The sequence below is a fragment of the Leiobunum rupestre genome, chromosome 6, assembly GCF_980474605.1.
Source record: "Leiobunum rupestre chromosome 6, qqLeiRupe1.1.hap1, whole genome shotgun sequence".
NCBI classification, from domain to species: Eukaryota; Metazoa; Arthropoda; class Arachnida; order Opiliones; family Sclerosomatidae; genus Leiobunum; species Leiobunum rupestre.
The window spans coordinates 5,266,824-5,284,794 of record NC_143389.1 but is presented as its reverse complement, the minus strand read 5'-3'; the positions used below and the strand labels follow the sequence as shown (position 1 = coordinate 5,284,794).

The following is a 17,971-nucleotide window of genomic DNA, read 5'->3' as shown; positions in this document are numbered from 1 at the left end:
AGGCGAGTATTCTACCACGGAACCATGAACGCTTGTTACTAGGTTTTATATTTAGTAAAAGGACAAAAATGATTTTTAAACGAGTTCGTAATACCCCGAAAAGAAAATAAAACGCGGCTTATTATCATAACGATATCGTTATAGCAGCTTCTTGTGAAAGAATCCAATGCGTTGGCCTGGAATCGAACCCGGGTCACCCGCGTGGCAGGCGAGTATTCTACCACGGAACCATGAACGCTTGTTACTAGGTTTTATATTTAGTAAAAGGACAAAAATGATTTTTAAACGAGTTCGTAATACCCCGAAAAGAAAATAAAACGCGGCTTATTATCATAACGATATCGTTATAGCAGCTTCTTGTGAAAGAATCCAATGCGTTGGCCGGGAATCGAACCCGGGTCACCCGCGTGGCAGGCGAGTATTCTACCACTGAACCACCAATGCTTGTTACGCCGTTATATATTTAGTAAAAGGACAAAAATGATTTTTAAACGACTTCGTAATACCCCGGGAAGAAAAAAACGCGGAGTTTTATCTTTACGATTTCGTTATAGCAGCTTCTTGTGTAAGAATCCAATGCGTCACCCGCGCGGCAGGCGAGTATTCTACCACTGAACCACCAACGCTTGTTACGCGGTTATATATTTAGTAAAAGGACAAAAATGATTTTTAAACGAATTCGTAATAACCCGGGAAGAAAAAAACGCGGCTTTTTATCTTAACGATTTCGTTATATCAGCTTCTTCTGAAAGAATCCAATGCGTCACCCGCGTGGCAGGCGAGTATTTTTATTTTTTTTTATTAAGACCAAAAGTATTATTTACATTTAAAAAACTTTTAAATAAAACAAAACTCAAGCAGTAATGAAAAATCGAAACACAATAAAATTTTTGACACCAAATAATCAAGCAGTCATAACATTAGCATTGAATAAATTCACTTAAAAAGTCCCAATAAAATATTTTTTAACACAGTACAATTCTGAGAGGTATCCGGCTTTAAAAGTTTCAATTGGTTAATAGTTTCTTTGCGAACACATGCTTTAATACGACTTGTTAGCACCGGAACCCGTGTTATTTTCCCGACACTTTTCAAATTACGACTCCGCCATATTTCGTCTTTAAGGACCGCGGAAAGCAATTTCGCCACCGACCAGAAAATTGGAGGTCTCTTAATGGTGGACGGAACAATCGAAAAAACGATAAACTGGGCACGAGGCTCAGATATAAAACCGAAAATTGAAACGGGGAGCTTTAAAATTGTGATAAAAAGCCAGGTCCACCACTCCTGAACTACGGGACACGTTACAAAAAGATGACTGACTGTTTCGCACCGAGAATTACAAAATAAACACATATTGTCCGCGACAAGACCAGCATGGAGTAACCGTTCCTTGACCGGAAATGCTTGGTGGATGAGACGAAAGTTAATGTCCGCGTACCGCGTGGCCATTAGAGGGCAGGACACTTTTCCCCAATGCACATGCACAAGTGGCGCGGAGAAAAAACCTCTCCAACGTTCCTCGCCTCGAGACTCCATGGAACACGCTTGCTTTACCAAAGAACGGTAAAAGTCGGATGATTTGAGCTCGCTGAAAACGACAGCCTCTTCTTTAGAGTTGATGACCCGAACCAATTCGGAAACCGGTGGCTCATGAACCAGAATATCCAAAGAGTCCACAAAATGAGCCCAGGCCGGTGGAATGAGCCGCAACATCTTATGATAGAGCGAAAGTATTGACCGGTCCAGTAAACGCGGTCGAACCGATGAAACCATGTCCAAGATGACGGTATGAGGGAGGAAACCTGGGATGACCTCATACGTTATATCTCTCACGAGACCGAGCCCCGCGCGCGCGAAAGTAGCTCTCTCTTGCGCCGACGCGGAAAAACCGGTAACTCGCGGGTTCAGAAAAATCGGCTCAAAGACAGGATTCGCGTGCGGTAAAACAGTCCATTCATTGGCGACAAGTAATCTGTTCCACGCGCTAACAATACTGCGATACCGGGGAACCATCCTTGGTAATAGTTTCTGGTCGAACTGAAGCCGAAAGACTTGAAAGCCAATGCCCTCATAACCGCCATAAAAGGAGAGCAAAAACCGTGAGACGTCCTTCATCGCGGAATCAGAGGAGTCGCCGATAAAGCCTGTAATTTCTTTTAAACGGAACGCGAGGCTTTTCAGCTGGAAATCGACGAGGCCGTACCCCCCTTCAGATTTCGGACGAATTAATGTTTGGTAATCCACGTGACGCATGCCAGGACCCCAAATAAAATCCATCACCGCCGTTTTAAATCTTTGTGCCCAGGCTAATGGCAAATCTACCGAGCTCAGAGTATGCCAAAGCGTGGAAGCCGCCAGCATGTTAATGACGACAATTTTTCCCGTTAACGTAAGACGACGTTGTTTCCACGAACGTAAAGTGCCGGAGAACTTGTCCATTCGGGGGTTCCAGTTAAGTCGGAGCAATTCTTGACCATCGTTCGTTAAATAAATCCCCAAAATCTTCAGTGGGTCGCCACTTATGGACACCCCAGAGATCACCATCGGAAGGCGATTGCGATACGACCCAAGCCACTGCGCCTGACATTTATTTACGTTTAATTTTGCTCCGGACGCTCGACCATACCTCTCGTATTCATGAATAGCCTCGACCATACCATCAGTTGAACTGGTTAGAATCGTATTATCGTCCATGTGCGCAAACAGCAAAGGTAAGTGGCCGGTACCAAACATCGGGAGCCGTGGAATAGCCGGATTTCGCAACAGCGCAGCGAAAAGTGGTTCTGTCGAAAGGATATAGAGGAGGGGACTAAGCGGGTAACCCTGGCGAACTGAACGGCGCAGGGGAAAAAAATCCGTCAAAAAGCCATTGACCCGGACACATGACTTGGCGTGGACTAGAAAGGCTTGAATCCATTTGAGGAAAAAAGCACCAAAGCCCATACTGCGAAGCACTTCAAACAAAAAGGACCAGTCCACTTGATCAAATGCCTTCTCCAAATCCAGTTTTAACAAAACTCCTGGTGCGTTTGTTGCCGATACAAGGTCAGACGCATCCAGCAAGAAGCGAGGCGTCTGCGATATGTCCCGGCCTCTCACCGCTCCCGTCTGGCATGGAGAAATTATATCCGGCAAAAGAGGTGCCAGCCTATTAGCAAAGACCTTCGCGAGTATTTTATAGTCTACATTGAGCAGCGATATAGGACGCCAAGACGCCAAAAAAGTGAGATCGCCGGACTTAGGGACAAGCAAAATCATACCCTCAGTCATTGTACGGGGCAGTACACCATCCCGAGCAATCGTGGCCAAAACCCGAAGAAAACCTTCCTTGACTAAAGGCAAGAGAAATGACCAAAACTCGACTGTGAAGCCATCGTGGCCAGGGCTTTTCCCCCGCTTCATTGATTTTAAGGCCGTAACAATCTCCGACCAGTCAATGGTATTGTCCAGGCTCCGCCGTTTGTCCTCTGATACTCTTCCCTGTACCAAGGAAGAAAAACTCCCGCCAGCTACGGGATCTACCGGTGCCTTAGCATAGAGCCTCGCATAGTATTCAAAAATATTCTGACGAATAGCGGTACCGTCGCGGGTGATCTCGCCACTGGACAATGTAAGCGACTGAATCGTTTTTTTCCTCTGCCGAAAATTTTCGAGGCGCAGAAAAAAAGCAGTAGGTTTTTCGTCGGCTAAAAGGTGCTGGGCTTTCGCACGAACTGCGGCACCAACGAACTCATGGGCGGTAACTTGAGAAAGGGATTCCGTCAAAGCAATAAGTTTTGGTTTCTTCATCAACTGACAAATTCCGACGAGCAAGGTAAGCATTAATCTCTATTTGCAATTTGGTTTTATGCGCGCGACGATGCGAGGCCAAATGTTTGGAGTAAAAAATAGCGTAATCACGCAAAGATATTTTCAAATCTTCATACCACCGAAAAATATCTTCCCGAAAGTCAAGTGAGGTTTGGCTTCGTTCCACTATACGAGTACAACAAGTGAGAAAGTTATCATTCTCCAACAAAGAGGAATTAAAAGCCCAAGTTCCCGGCCCTCTCGGAGAACCAGACAGATCAATTTGCACTATGAGGGCTTTATGATCAGAAAAAGGAGAAACCATGTAAGTGCAACGAGATAAAAGAGCTAGTTCGGGCCGCCGAACGAAAAAGTAGTCTATTCGGGAGAATAAATATCGCCCAAAAACAAATCCAGCCCGCGAATATTCAAATTGTGAAGGATGGTAGTGACGCCAAACATCGACCAATGAAAGTTCGCCAGACATGGTTGGTAACGAATAATGCGGGTCCCGGCGAAAATTTGCCGGGCGCCGGTCCATTGAAGGGTTCATGACATCATTTAGATCGCCAAAAATAAAAGGCCGATGAAGCGTACTACAAATATTGGCGATTTCTTTAAAAAAGGTCGAACGGGAGGCTGCGTCATTTGGAGCGTAAACATTAATATAGTCGATACAGGTATCATCTATTTCCAATGAGGTCAATAAAAAACGCCCCGTATTTTTATGTACCACCCGGCGGGGTAAAACGTCTATTCCTGGCCGTATTAAAGTTGCAACACCGCAAAAACCTCCATTATTTAAATCCAGGTCAATAAAAACTTTACCTCTAAAATACGTTTTAAAAATAGCTACATGTTCCGGGAGCCAGTGGGTTTCTTGTAAAAAAACGAGATCATAGTCCTTTATAAAAGCTATTACATGTTCCATTTTCGTCTTATCACGCAATCCATTAACATTTAGCGATAAAAAACGTAACGCCATATTAATTATGCCATGTTGTGATCTTCCAAAACTCCATCAGACTGCTGCCCTCCAGACCCCATGGGGTCAGAGTCGTCACCAGGAGGCAAATTGGGCGTAGAGGCAAGCTTACCGGTCAGGCGGGATGACTTAAGAATAGAGGAACTCTTTCGGCGATACGGAAACGAAATGACGTCACCGTCGTCCGTTGAATGATGACGCTTGCTGTTAGGCCTACCGCTCTGTTTAACTTTAGAAGAACGATGAATTATCGCAGCATCCGGTTTACTAGCACCCACGTCAGCCGTATCCTGTGGCGCAACGCCCTCTGACTTATCAGCGGAATTATCATTACCAGCCCGCTGAGGACAATTACGAACGGTGTGGCCCTGTTGCTCGCAACCGAAACAAACAAACTTAGGACAGTCCTTGTATATGTGATCGGAAGCCAAACACCCGTTACAGACCCGGCCTTGGCGATCATGCTGGACTTCGTAAAAGGACTCCACCCCCATCATGTCCTTAAGTTTAATGCGATAGGGAAGTGACGAAACCCCTTCCGGTAACGCCACCTTCACACGTCGAACTCCCGTGTAAATATTCTTTTTATTCTTCGCCCATACGATCTCTCCCTTTAAATCACAGCCCATACTACGCAATTTCTCCATCAAAGCCTCGTCAGAAACAAATTCCGGTAAACCAAAGAAAGAGGCTACAACTACCTTAACAGCAACATTCGACACGGCATAGACTTCTTCATTAATTCCCTGCAAAACGCAGTCCTCGGCGTCCTTGACAGTGACGAACGTAACAAAAAAATCTCCTGTAGTTGGAACAACCGACGAGATGGCCTCCAACCCAAAAGCCAGGTGGATCGCCGTAATAACATCATCTTCTGTTATATCTTGGTTAGCGCAGGTTAAAAAGTTAGAGCGTTTAAAAATATCCATCCTGGATTTCAGACGAAAACCCAGGAGGGCAAGGAAACCAAAAAAAAACTGCGCGGATTAGTAAATTATAAATTAAGCAAACAAATTGTAAGAAAAATAACCGAAACTAAGGCTTAGCGAGCAGGCGAGGAGAGCAAAGAAAAACGAACCGCACTCTCCAAAAAACCAAACGTGATATCCAGGCGAGTATTTTACCACTGAACCACCAACGCTTGTTACGCGGTTATATATTTAGTAAAAGAACAAAAATGATTTTTAAACGAGTTCGTAATACCCCGGGAAGAAAAAAAACGAGGCTTTTTATCTTAACGATTTCGTTATAGCAGCTTCTTGTGAAAGAATCCAATACGTTGGACGGGAATCGGACCCGGGTCACCCGCGTGGCAGGCGAGTATTCTACCACTGAACCACCAACGCTTGTTACGCGGTTATATATTTAGTAAAAGGACAAAAATAATTTTTAAACGAGTTCGTAATACCCCGGGAAGAAAAAAAAACGCGGCTTTTTATCATAACGATTTCTTTATAGCAGCTTCTTGTGAAAGAATACAATGCGTCACCCGCGTGGCAGGCGAGTATTCTACCACTGAACCACCAACGCTTGTTACGCGTTTATAAATTTAGTAAAAGGACAAAAATGATTTTTAAACGAGTTCGTAATACCCCGGGACGAAAAATAAACGCGGCTTTTTATCTTAACGATTTCGTTATAGCAGCTTCTTGTGAAAGAATCCAATGCGTCACCCGCGTAACAGGCGAGTATTCTACCACTGAACCACCAACGCTTGTTACGCGGTTGTAAATTTAGTTAAAGGACAAAAATGATTTTTAAACGAGTTCGTAATACCCCGGGAAGAAAAAAAAAACGCGGGTTTTTATCTTGACGATTTCGTCATAGCAGTTTCTTTTGAAATAATCCAATGCGTTGGCCTGGAATCGAACCCGGGTCACCCGAGTGGCAGGCGAGTATTCTACCACTGAACCACCAACGCTTGTTACGCGGTAATATATTTAGTAAAAGAACAAAAATGATTTTTAAACGAGTTCGTAATACCATAGGAAGAAAAAAATACGCGGCTTTTTATCTTAACGATTTCGTTATAGCAGCTTCTTGTGAAAGAATCCAATGCGTTGGCCGGGAATCGACCCCGGGTCACCCGCGTGGCAGGCGAGTATTCTACCACTGAACCACCAATGCTTGTTACGCGGTTATATATTTAGTAAGTGGACAAAAATGATTTTTAAACGAGTTCGTAATACCCCGCGAAGAAAAAAACCCGGCTTTTTATCTTAACGATTTCGTTACAGCAGCTTCTTGTGAAAGAATCCAATGCGGTGTCCGGGAATCGACCCCGGGTCACCCGCGTGGCAGGCGAGTATTCTACCACTGAACCACCAATGCTTGTTACACGGTTATATTTTTAGTAAGTGGACAAAAATGATTTTTAAACGAGTTCGTAATACCCCGGGAAGAAAAAAAACGCGGCTTTTTATCTTAACGATTTCGTTATAGCAGCTTCTTGTGAAAGAATCCAAACCGTCACCCGCGTGGCAGGCGAGTATTTTACCACTGAACCACCAACGCTTGTTACGCGAATATATATTTAGTAAAAGGACAAAAATGATTTTTAAACGAGTTCGTAATACCCCGGGAAGAAACAAAAACGCGGCTTTTTATCTTAACGATTTCGTTATAGCAGCTTCTTGTGAAAGAATCCAAACCGTCACCCGCGTGGCAGGCGAGTATTTTACCACTGAACCACCAACGCTTGTTACGCGAATATATATTTAGTAAAAGGACAAAAATGATTTTTAAACGAGTTCGTAATACCCCGGGAAGAAAAATAAACGCGGCTTTTTATCTTAACGATTTCGTTATAGCAGCTTCTTGTGAAAGAATCCAATGCGTCACCCGCGTGGCAGGCGAGTATTCTACCACTGAACCACCAACGCTTGTTACTAGGTAATATATTTAGTAAAAGGACAAAAATGATTTTTAAACGAGTTCGTAATACCCCGAAAAGAAAATAAAACGCGGCTTATTATCGTAACGATATCGTTATAGCAGCTTCTTGTGAAAGAATCCAATGCGTTGGCCGGGAATCGGCCCCGGTACACCCACGTGGCAGGCGAGTATTCTACCACTGAACCACCAACGCTTGTTACGCGGTTATATATTTAGTAAAAGGACAAAAATGATTTTTAAATGAGTTCGTAATACCCCGGGAACAAAAAAAAACGCGGCTTTTTATCTTAACGATTTCGTTATAGCAACTTCTTGTGAAAGAATCCAATGCGTCACCCGCGTGGCAGGCGAGTATTCTTCCACTGAACCTCCAACGCTTGTTACGCGGTTATATATTTAGTAAAAGGACAAAAATGATTTTTAAATGAGTTCGTAATACCCCGGGAAGAAAAAAAACGCGGCTTTTTATCTTAACGATTTCGTTATAGCAGCTTCTTGTGTAAGAATCCAATGCGTCACCCGCGTGGCAGGCGAGTATTCTACCACTGAACCACCAACGGTAGTTACGCGGTTATATATTTAGTAAAAGGACAAAAATGATTTTTATACGAATTCGTAATAACCCGGGAAGAAAAAAACGCGGCTTTTTATCTTAACGATTTCGTTATAGCAGCTTCTTGTGAAAGAATCCAATGCGTCACCCGCGTGGCAGGCGAGTATTTTACCACTGAACCACCAACGCTTGTTACGCGGTTATATATTTAGTAAAAGAATAAACATGATTTTTAAACGAGTTCGTAATACCCCGGGAAGAAAAAAAACGCGGCTTTTTATCTTAACGATTTCGTTATAGCAGATTCTTGTGAAAGAATCCAATGCGTCACCCGCGTGGCAGGCGAGTATTCTACCACTGAACCACCAACGCTTGTTACGCGGTTATATATTTAGTAAAAGGACAAAAATGATTTTTAAACGACTTCGTAATACCCCGGGAAGAAAAAAACGCGGAGTTGTATCTTTACGATTTCCTTAAAGCAGCTTCTTGTGTAAGAATCCAATGCGTCACCCGCGTGGCAGGCGAGTATTCTACCACTGAACCACCAACGGTAGTTACGCGGTTATATATTTAGTAAAAGGACAAAAATGATTTTTATACAAATTCGTAATAACCCGGGAAGAAAAAAACGCGGCTTTTTATCTTAACGATTTCGTTATAGCAGCTTCTTGTGAAAGAATCCAATGCGTCACCCGCGTGGCAGGCGAGTATTTTACCACTGAACCACCAACGCTTGTTACGCGGTTATATATTTAGTAAAAGAATAAACATGATTTTTAAACGAGTTCGTAATACCCCGGGAAGAAAAAAAACGCGGCTTTTTATCTTAACGATTTCGTTATAGCAGATTCTTGTGAAAGAATCCAATGCGTCACCCGCGTGGCAGGCGACTATTCTACCACTGAACCACCAACGCTTGTTACGCGGTTATATATTTAGTAAAAGGACAAAAATGATTTTTATACGAATTCGTAATAACCCGGGAAGAAAAAAACGCGGCTTTTTATCTTAACGATTTCGTTATAGCAGCTTCTTGTGAAAGAATCCAATGCGTCAACCGCGGGGCAGGCAAGTATTTTACCACTGAACCACCAACGCGTGTTACGCGGTTATATATTTAGTAAAAGAATAAACTTGATTTTTAAACGAGTTCGTAATACCCCGGGAAGAAAAAAAACGCGGCTTTTTATCTTAACGATTTCGTTATAGCAGATTCTTGTGAAAGAATCCAATTCGTTGGCCGGGAATCGGACCCGGGTCACCCGCGTGGCAGGCGAGTATTCTACCACTGAACCACCAACGCTTGTTACGCGGTTATATATTTAGTAAAAGGACAAAAATAATTTTTAAACGAGTTCGTAATACCCCGGGAAGAAAAAAAAACGCGGCTTTTTATCTTAACGAATTCTTTATCGCAGCTTCTTGTGAAAGAATCCAATGCGTCACCCGCATGGCAGGCGACTATTCTACCACTGAACCACCAACGCTTGTTACGCGGTTATATATTTAGTAAAAGGACAAAAATAATTTTTAAACGAGTTCGTAATACCCCGGGAAGAAAAAAAAAACGCGGCTTTTTATCTTAACGAATTCTATATCGCAGCTTCTTGTGAAAGAATCCAATGCGTCACCCGCATGGCAGGCGAGTATTCTACCACTGAACCACCAAAGCTTGTTACTAGGTGATATATTTAGTAAAAGGACAAAAATGATTTTTAAACGAGTTCGTAATACCCCGGGAAGAAAAAAAACGCTGCTTTTTATGTTAACGATTTCGTTAAGGCAGCTTCTTGTGAAAGAATCCAATGCGTTGGCCGGGAATCGAACCCGGGTCACCGGTGTGGCAGGCGAGTATTCTACCACTGAACCGCCAACGCTTCTTACGCGGTTATATATTTAGTAAAAGGACAAAAATGATTTTTAAACGAGTTCGTTATACCCCGGGAAGAAAAAAAAAACGCGGCTTTTTATCTTAACGATTTCTTTATCGCAGCTTCTTGTGAAAGAATCCAATGCGTCACCCGTGTGGCAGGCGAGTATTCTACCACTGAACCACCAACGCTTGTTACGCGGTTATATATTTAGTAAAAGGACAAAAATGATTTTTTAACGAGTTCGTAATACCCCGGGAAGAAAAGAACAGCGAATTTTTATCTTAACGATTTCGTTAAAGCAGCTTCTTGTGTAAGAATCCAATGCGTCCCCCGCGTGGCAGGCGAGTATTCTATTACTGAACCACCAACGCTTGTTACGCGGTTATATATTTAGTAAAAGGACAAAAATGATTTTTAAACGAGTTCGTAATAACCCGGGAAGAAAAAAACGCGGCTTTTTATCTTAACGATTTCGTTATAGCAGCTTCTTGTGAAAGAATCCAATGCGTCACCCGCGTGGCAGGCGAGTATTCTACCACTGAACCGAAAACGCTTGTTACGCGGTTATATATTTAGTAAAAGGACAAAAATGATTTTTTAACGAGTTCGTAATACCCCGAAAAGAAAATAAAACGCGGCTTATTATCATAACGATATCGTTCTAGCAGCTTCTTGTGGAAGAATCCAATGCGTTGGCCAGGAATCGAACCCGGGTCACCCGCGTGGCAGGCAAGTATTCTACCACTGAACCACTAACGCTTGTTACGCGGTTATATATTTAGTAAAAGGACAAAAATGATTTTTAAACGACTTCGTAATACCCCGGGAAGAAAAAAACGCGGAGTTGTATCTTTACGATTTCCTTAAAGCAGCTTCTTGTGTAAGAATCCAATGCGTCACCCGCGTGGCAGGCGAGTATTCTACCACTGAACCACCAACGGTAGTTACGCGGTTATATATTTAGTAAAAGGACAAAAATGATTTTTATACAAATTCGTAATAACCCGGGAAGAAAAAAACGCGGCTTTTTATCTTAACGATTTCGTTATAGCAGCTTCTTGTGAAAGAATCCAATGCGTCACCCGCGTGGCAGGCGAGTATTTTACCACTGAACCACCAACGCTTGTTACGCGGTTATATATTTAGTAAAAGAATAAACATGATTTTTAAACGAGTTCGTAATACCCCGGGAAGAAAAAAAACGCGGCTTTTTATCTTAACGATTTCGTTATAGCAGATTCTTGTGAAAGAATCCAATGCGTCACCCGCGTGGCAGGCGACTATTCTACCACTGAACCACCAACGCTTGTTACGCGGTTATATATTTAGTAAAAGGACAAAAATGATTTTTATACGAATTCGTAATAACCCGGGAAGAAAAAAACGCGGCTTTTTATCTTAACGATTTCGTTATAGCAGCTTCTTGTGAAAGAATCCAATGCGTCACCCGCGGGGCAGGCAAGTATTTTACCACTGAACCACCAACGCGTGTTACGCGGTTATATATTTAGTAAAAGAATAAACTTGATTTTTAAACGAGTTCGTAATACCCCGGGAAGAAAAAAAACGCGGCTTTTTATCTTAACGATTTCGTTATAGCAGATTCTTGTGAAAGAATCCAATTCGTTGGCCGGGAATCGGACCCGGGTCACCCGCGTGGCAGGCGAGTATTCTACCACTGAACCACCAACGCTTGTTACGCGGTTATATATTTAGTAAAAGGACAAAAATAATTTTTAAACGAGTTCGTAATACCCCGGGAAGAAAAAAAAACGCGGCTTTTTATCTAAACGAATTCTTTATCGCAGCTTCTTGTGAAAGAATCCAATGCGTCACCCGCATGGCAGGCGACTATTCTACCACTGAACCACCAACGCTTGTTACGCGGTTATATATTTAGTAAAAGGACAAAAATAATTTTTAACGAGTTCGTAATACCCCGGGAAGAAAAAAAAACGCGGCTTTTTATCTTAACGAATTCTATATCGCAGCTTCTTGTGAAAGAATCCAATGCGTCACCCGCATGGCAGGCGAGTATTCTACCACTGAACCACCAAAGCTTGTTACTAGGTGATATATTTAGTAAAAGGACAAAAATGATTTTTAAACGAGTTCGTAATACCCCGGGAAGAAAAAAAACGCTGCTTTTTATGTTAACGATTTCGTTAAGGCAGCTTCTTGTGAAAGAATCCAATGCGTTGGCCGGGAATCGAACCCGGGTCACCGATGTGGCAGGCGAGTATTCTACCACTGAACCGCCAACGCTTCTTACGCGGTTATATATTTAGTAAAAGGACAAAAATGATTTTTAAACGAGTTCGTTATACCCCGGGAAGAAAAAAAAAACGCGGCTTTTTATCTTAACGATTTCTTTATCGCAGCTTCTTGTGAAAGAATCCAATGCGTCACCCGTGTGGCAGGCGAGTATTCTACCACTGAACCACCAACGCTTGTTACGCGGTTATATATTTAGTAAAAGGACAAAAATGATTTTTTAACGAGTTCGTAATACCCCGGGAAGAAAAGAACAGCGAATTTTTATCTTAACGATTTCGTTAAAGCAGCTTCTTGTGTAAGAATCCAATGCGTCCCCCGCGTGGCAGGCGAGTATTCTATTACTGAACCACCAACGCTTGTTACGCGGTTATATATTTAGTAAAAGGACAAAAATGATTTTTAAACGAGTTCGTAATAACCCGGGAAGAAAAAAACGCGGCTTTTTATCTTAACGATTTCGTTATAGCAGCTTCTTGTGAAAGAATCCAATGCGTCACCCGCGTGGCAGGCGAGTATTCTACCACTGAACCGAAAACGCTTGTTACGCGGTTATATATTTAGTAAAAGGACAAAAATGATTTTTTAACGAGTTCGTAATACCCCGAAAAGAAAATAAAACGCGGCTTATTATCATAACGATATCGTTCTAGCAGCTTCTTGTGGAAGAATCCAATGCGTTGGCCAGGAATCGAACCCGGGTCACCCGCGTGGCAGGCAAGTATTCTACAACTGAACCACTAACGCTTGTTACGCGGTTATATATTTAGTAAAAGGACAAAAATGATTTTTAAACGAGTTCGTAATACCCCGGGAAGAAAAAAAACGTGGCTTTTTATGTTAACGATTTCGTTAAGGAAGCTTCTTGTGAAAGAATCCAATGCGTCACCCGCGTGGCAGGCGAGTATTCTACAACTGAACCACCAACGCATGTCACGCGGTTATATATTTAGTAAAATGACAAAAATGATTTTTAAACGAGTTCGTAATACCCCGGGAAGAAAAAACCGAGGGATTTTATCTTAACGATTTCGGTATAGCAGCTTCTTGTGATAGAATCGAATGCATTGGCCGGGAATCGAATCCGGGTCACCCGCGTGGCAGGCGAGTATTCTATTACTGAACCACCAACGCTTGTTACGTGGTTATATATTTAGTAAAAGGACAAAAATGATTTTTAAACGAGTTCGTAATACCCCGGGAAGAAAAAAAACGCGGCTTTTTATCTTAACGATTTCTTTATAGCAGCTTCTTGTGAAAGAATCCAATGCGTCACCCGCTTGGCAGGCGAGTATTCTACCACTGAACCACCAACGCTTGTTACTAGGTTATATATTTAGTAAAAGGACAAAAATGATTTTTAAACGAGTTCGTATTACCCCGAAAAGAAAATAAAACGCGGCTTATTATCATAACGATATCGTTCTAGCAGCTTCTTGTGGAAGAATCCAATGCGTTGGCCGGGAATCGAACCCGGGTCACCCGCGTGGCAGGCGAGTATTCTACCACTGAACCACCAACGTTTGTTACGCGGTTATATATTTAGTAAAAGGACAAAAATGGTTTTTAAACGAGTTCGTAATACCCCGGGAAGAAAAAAAACGCGGGTTTTTATCGTAACGATTTCGTTATAGCAGCTTCTTGTGAAAGAATCCAAAGCTTCACCCGCGTGGCAGGCGAATATTCTACCACTGAACCACCAACGCTTGTTACGCGGTTATATATTTAGTAAAAGGACAAAAATGATTTTTAAACGAGTTCGTAATACCCCGGGAAGAAAAAAAGACGCGACTTTTTATGTTAACCATTTCGTTAAGGCAGCTCCTTATGAAAGAATCCAATGCGTTGGCCGGGATTCGAACCCGGGTCACCGGTGTGGCAGGCGAGTATTCTACCACTGAACCACCAACGCTTCTTACGCAGTTATATATTTAGTAAAAGGAAAAAAAGATTTTTAAACGAGTTCGTAATACCCCGGAAAGAAAAAAAACGCGGCTTTTTATCTTAACGATTTCGTTATAGCAGCTTCTTGTGAAAGAATCCAATGCGTCACCCGCTTGGCAGGCGAGTATTCTACCACTGAACCACCAACGCTTGTTACTAGGTTATATATTTAGTAAAAGGACAAAAATGATTTTTAAACGAGTTCGTAATACCCCGAAAAGAAAATAAAACCCGGCTTATTATCATAACGATATCGTTCTAGCAGCTTCTTGTGGAAGAATCCAATGCGTTGGCCGGGAATCGAACCCGGGTCACCCGCGTGGCAGGCGAGTATTCTACCACTGAACCACCAACGTTTGTTACGCGGTTATATATTTAGTAAAAGGACAAAAATGGTTTTTAAACGAGTTCGTAATACCCCGGGTAGAAAAAAAACGCGGCTTTTTATCTTAACGATTTCGTTATAGCAGCTTCTTGTGAAAGAATCCAAAGCTTCACCCGCGTGGCAGGCGAATATTCTACCACTGAACCACCAACGCTTGTTACGCGGTTATATATTTAGTAAAAGGACAAAAATGATTTTTAAACGAGTTCGTAATACCCCGGGAAGAAAAAAAAAACGCGGCTTTTTATGTTAACGATTTCGTTAAGGCAGCTCCTTATGAAAGAATCCAATGCGTTGGCCGGGATTCGAACCCGGGTCACCGGTGTGGCAGGCGAGTAATCTACCACTGAACCACCAACGCTTCTTACGCCGTTATATATTTAGTAAAAGGACAAAAAAGATTTTTAAACGAGTTCGTAATACCCCGGAAAGAAAAAAAACGCGGCTTTTTATCTTAACGATTTCGTTATAGCAGCTTCTTGTGAAAGAATCCAATGCGTTGGCCGGGATTCGAACCCGGGTCACCGGTGTGGCAGGCGAGTATTCTACCACTGAACCACCAACGCTTCTAACGCAGTTATATATTTAGTAAAAGGACAAAAAAGATTTTTAAACGAGTTCGTAATACCCCGGAAAGAAAAAAAACGCGGCTTTTTATCTTAACGATTTCGTTATAGCAGCTTCTTGTGAAAGAATCCAATGCGTTGGCCGGGATTCGAACCCGGTTCACCGGTGTGGCAGGCGAGTATTCTACCACTGAACCACCAACGCTTCTTACGCAGTTATATATTTAATAAAAGGACAAAAAATATTTTTAAACGAGTTCGTAATACCCCGGGAAGAAAAAAAAACGCGGGTTTTTATCTTAACGATTTCGTTATAGGAGCTTCTTTTGAAAGAATCCAATGCGTTGGCCGGGAACCGAACCCGGGTCACCCACGCGGCAGGCGAGTATTCTACCACTGAACCACCAACGCTTGTTACTATTTTATATATTAAGTAAAAGGACAAAAATGATTTTTAAACGAGTTCGTAATACCGCGAAAAGAAAATAAAACGCGGCTTATTATCATAACGATATCGTTCTAGCAGCTGCTTGTGGAAGAATCCAATGCGTTGGCCGGGAATCGAACCCGGGTCACCCGCGTGGCAGGCGAGTATTCTACCACTGAACCACCAACTTTTTTTACGCGGTTATATATTTAGTAAAAGGACAAAAATGGTTTTTAAACAAGTTCGTAATACCCCGGGAAGAAAAAAAACGCGGCTTTTTATGTTAACGATTTCGTTAAGGCAGCTCCTTATGAAAGAATCCAATGCGTTGGCCGGGATTCGAACCCGGGTCACCGGTGTGGCAGGCAAGTAATCTACCACTGAACCACCAACGCTTCTTACGCCGTTATATATTTAGTAAAAGGACAAAAAAGATTTTTAAACGAGTTCGTAATACCCCGGAAAGAAAAAAAACGCGGCTTTTTATCTTAACGATTTCGTTATAGCAGCTTCTTGTGAAAGAATCCAATGCGTTGGCCGGGATTCGAACCCGGGTCACCGGTGTGGCAGGCGAGTATTCTACCACTGAACCACCAACGCTTCTAACGCAGTTATATATTTAGTAAAAGGACAAAAAAGATTTTTAAACGAGTTCGTAATACCCCGGGAAGAAAAAAAAACGTGGGTTTTTACCTTAACGATTTCGTTATAGGAGCTTCTTTTGAAAGAATCCAATGTGTTGGCCGGGAACCGAACCCGGGTCACCCACGTGGCAGGCGAGTATTCTACCACTGAACCACCAACGCTTGTTACTAGGTTATATATTAAGTAAAAGGACAAAAATGATTTTTAAACGAGTTCGTAATACCGCGAAAAGAAAATAAAACGCGGCTTATTATCATAACGATATCGTTCTAGCAGCTGCTTGTGGAAGAATCCAATGCGTTGGCCGGGAATAAAACCCGGGTCACCCGCGTGGCAACCGAGTATTCTACCACGGAACCACTAACGCTTGTTACGCGGGTATATATTTAGTAAAAGTACAAAAACGATTTTTAAACGAGTTCGTAATACCCCGGGAAGAAAAAAAAACGCGGCTTTTTATCTTAACGATTTCGTTATAGCAGCTTCTTGTGAAAGAATCCAATGCGTCACCCGCGTGGCAGGCGAGTATTCTACAACTGAGCCACCAACGATTGTTACGCGGTTATATATTTAGGAAAAGGACAAAAATGATTTTTAAACGAGTTCGTAATACCCCGGGAAGAAAAATAAACGCGGCTTTTTATCTTAACGAATTCGTTATAGCAGCTTCTTTTGAAAGAATCCAATGCGTCACCCGCGTGGCAGGCGAGTATTCTACCACTGAACCACCAACGCTTGTTACGCGGTTATAGATTTAGGAAAAGGACAAAAATGATTTTTAAACGAGTTCGTAATACCCCGGGAAGAAAAAAAACCGCGGGATTTTATCTTAACGATTTCGTTACAGCAGCTTCTTGTGAAAGAATCTAATGCGTTGACGGGAATCGAACCCGGGTCACCCGCGTGGCAGGCGAGTATTCTAACACTGAACCACCAACGCTTGTTACGCGGTTATATATTTAGTAAAAGGACAAAAATGATTTTTAAATGAGTTCGTAATACGCCGGGAAGAAAAAACCGCGGGATTTTATCTTAACGATTTCGTTATAGCAGCTTCTTGTGAAAGAATCCAATGCGTTGGCCGGGATTCGAACCCGGGTCACCCCCGTGGCAGGCGAGTATTCTACCACTGATCCACCAACGCTTCTTACGCGGTTATATATTTGGTAAAAGGACAAAAAATATTTTTAAACGAGTTCGTAATACCCCGGGAAGAAAAAAAAACGCGGCTTTTTATCTTAACGATTTCGTTATAATAGCTTCTTGTGAAAGAATCCAATGCGTCACCCGCTTGGCAGGCGAGTATTCTACCACTTAACCACCAACGCTTGTTACGCGGTTGTATATTTAGTAAAAGGACAAAAATGATTTTTAAACGAGTTCGTAATACCCCGGGGAAAAAAACGCGGCGTTTTATATTAACGATTTCGTTATAGCAGCTTCTTGTGAAAGAATCCAATGCGTCACCCGCGTGGCAGGCGAGTATTCTACAACTGAACTACCAACGCTTGTTACGCGGTTATATATTTAGTAAAAGGACAAAAATTATTTTTAAACGAGTTCGTAATACCCTGGGAAGAAAAATAAACACGGCTTTTTAACTTAACTATTTCGTTATAACCGCTTCT

At 42.4% G+C, this 17,971-nt stretch overlaps 6 non-coding genes across 6 annotated transcripts; all 6 read right to left on the bottom strand.

The window, feature by feature from the left end:
• Positions 1-373: 373 nt before the first annotated feature.
• Positions 374-444, bottom strand: TRNAG-GCC (transfer RNA glycine (anticodon GCC)). Its single transcript has one exon. It is a non-coding gene; the product is annotated as a tRNA-Gly (tRNA).
• Positions 445-6,833: 6,389 nt separating this feature from the next.
• TRNAG-GCC (transfer RNA glycine (anticodon GCC)) lies at positions 6,834-6,904 on the bottom strand. Its single transcript has one exon. It is a non-coding gene; the product is annotated as a tRNA-Gly (tRNA).
• A 6,924-nt stretch (positions 6,905-13,828) lies between these two features.
• Positions 13,829-13,899, bottom strand: TRNAG-GCC (transfer RNA glycine (anticodon GCC)). The gene has a single exon. It is a non-coding gene; the product is annotated as a tRNA-Gly (tRNA).
• Positions 13,900-14,605: 706 nt separating this feature from the next.
• Positions 14,606-14,676, bottom strand: TRNAG-GCC (transfer RNA glycine (anticodon GCC)). The gene has a single exon. It is a non-coding gene; the product is annotated as a tRNA-Gly (tRNA).
• Positions 14,677-15,611: 935 nt separating this feature from the next.
• TRNAG-GCC (transfer RNA glycine (anticodon GCC)) lies at positions 15,612-15,682 on the bottom strand. The gene has a single exon. It is a non-coding gene; the product is annotated as a tRNA-Gly (tRNA).
• A 135-nt stretch (positions 15,683-15,817) lies between these two features.
• On the bottom strand, positions 15,818-15,897 carry TRNAG-GCC (transfer RNA glycine (anticodon GCC)). The gene has a single exon. It is a non-coding gene; the product is annotated as a tRNA-Gly (tRNA).
• Positions 15,898-17,971: the final 2,074 nt, after the last annotated feature.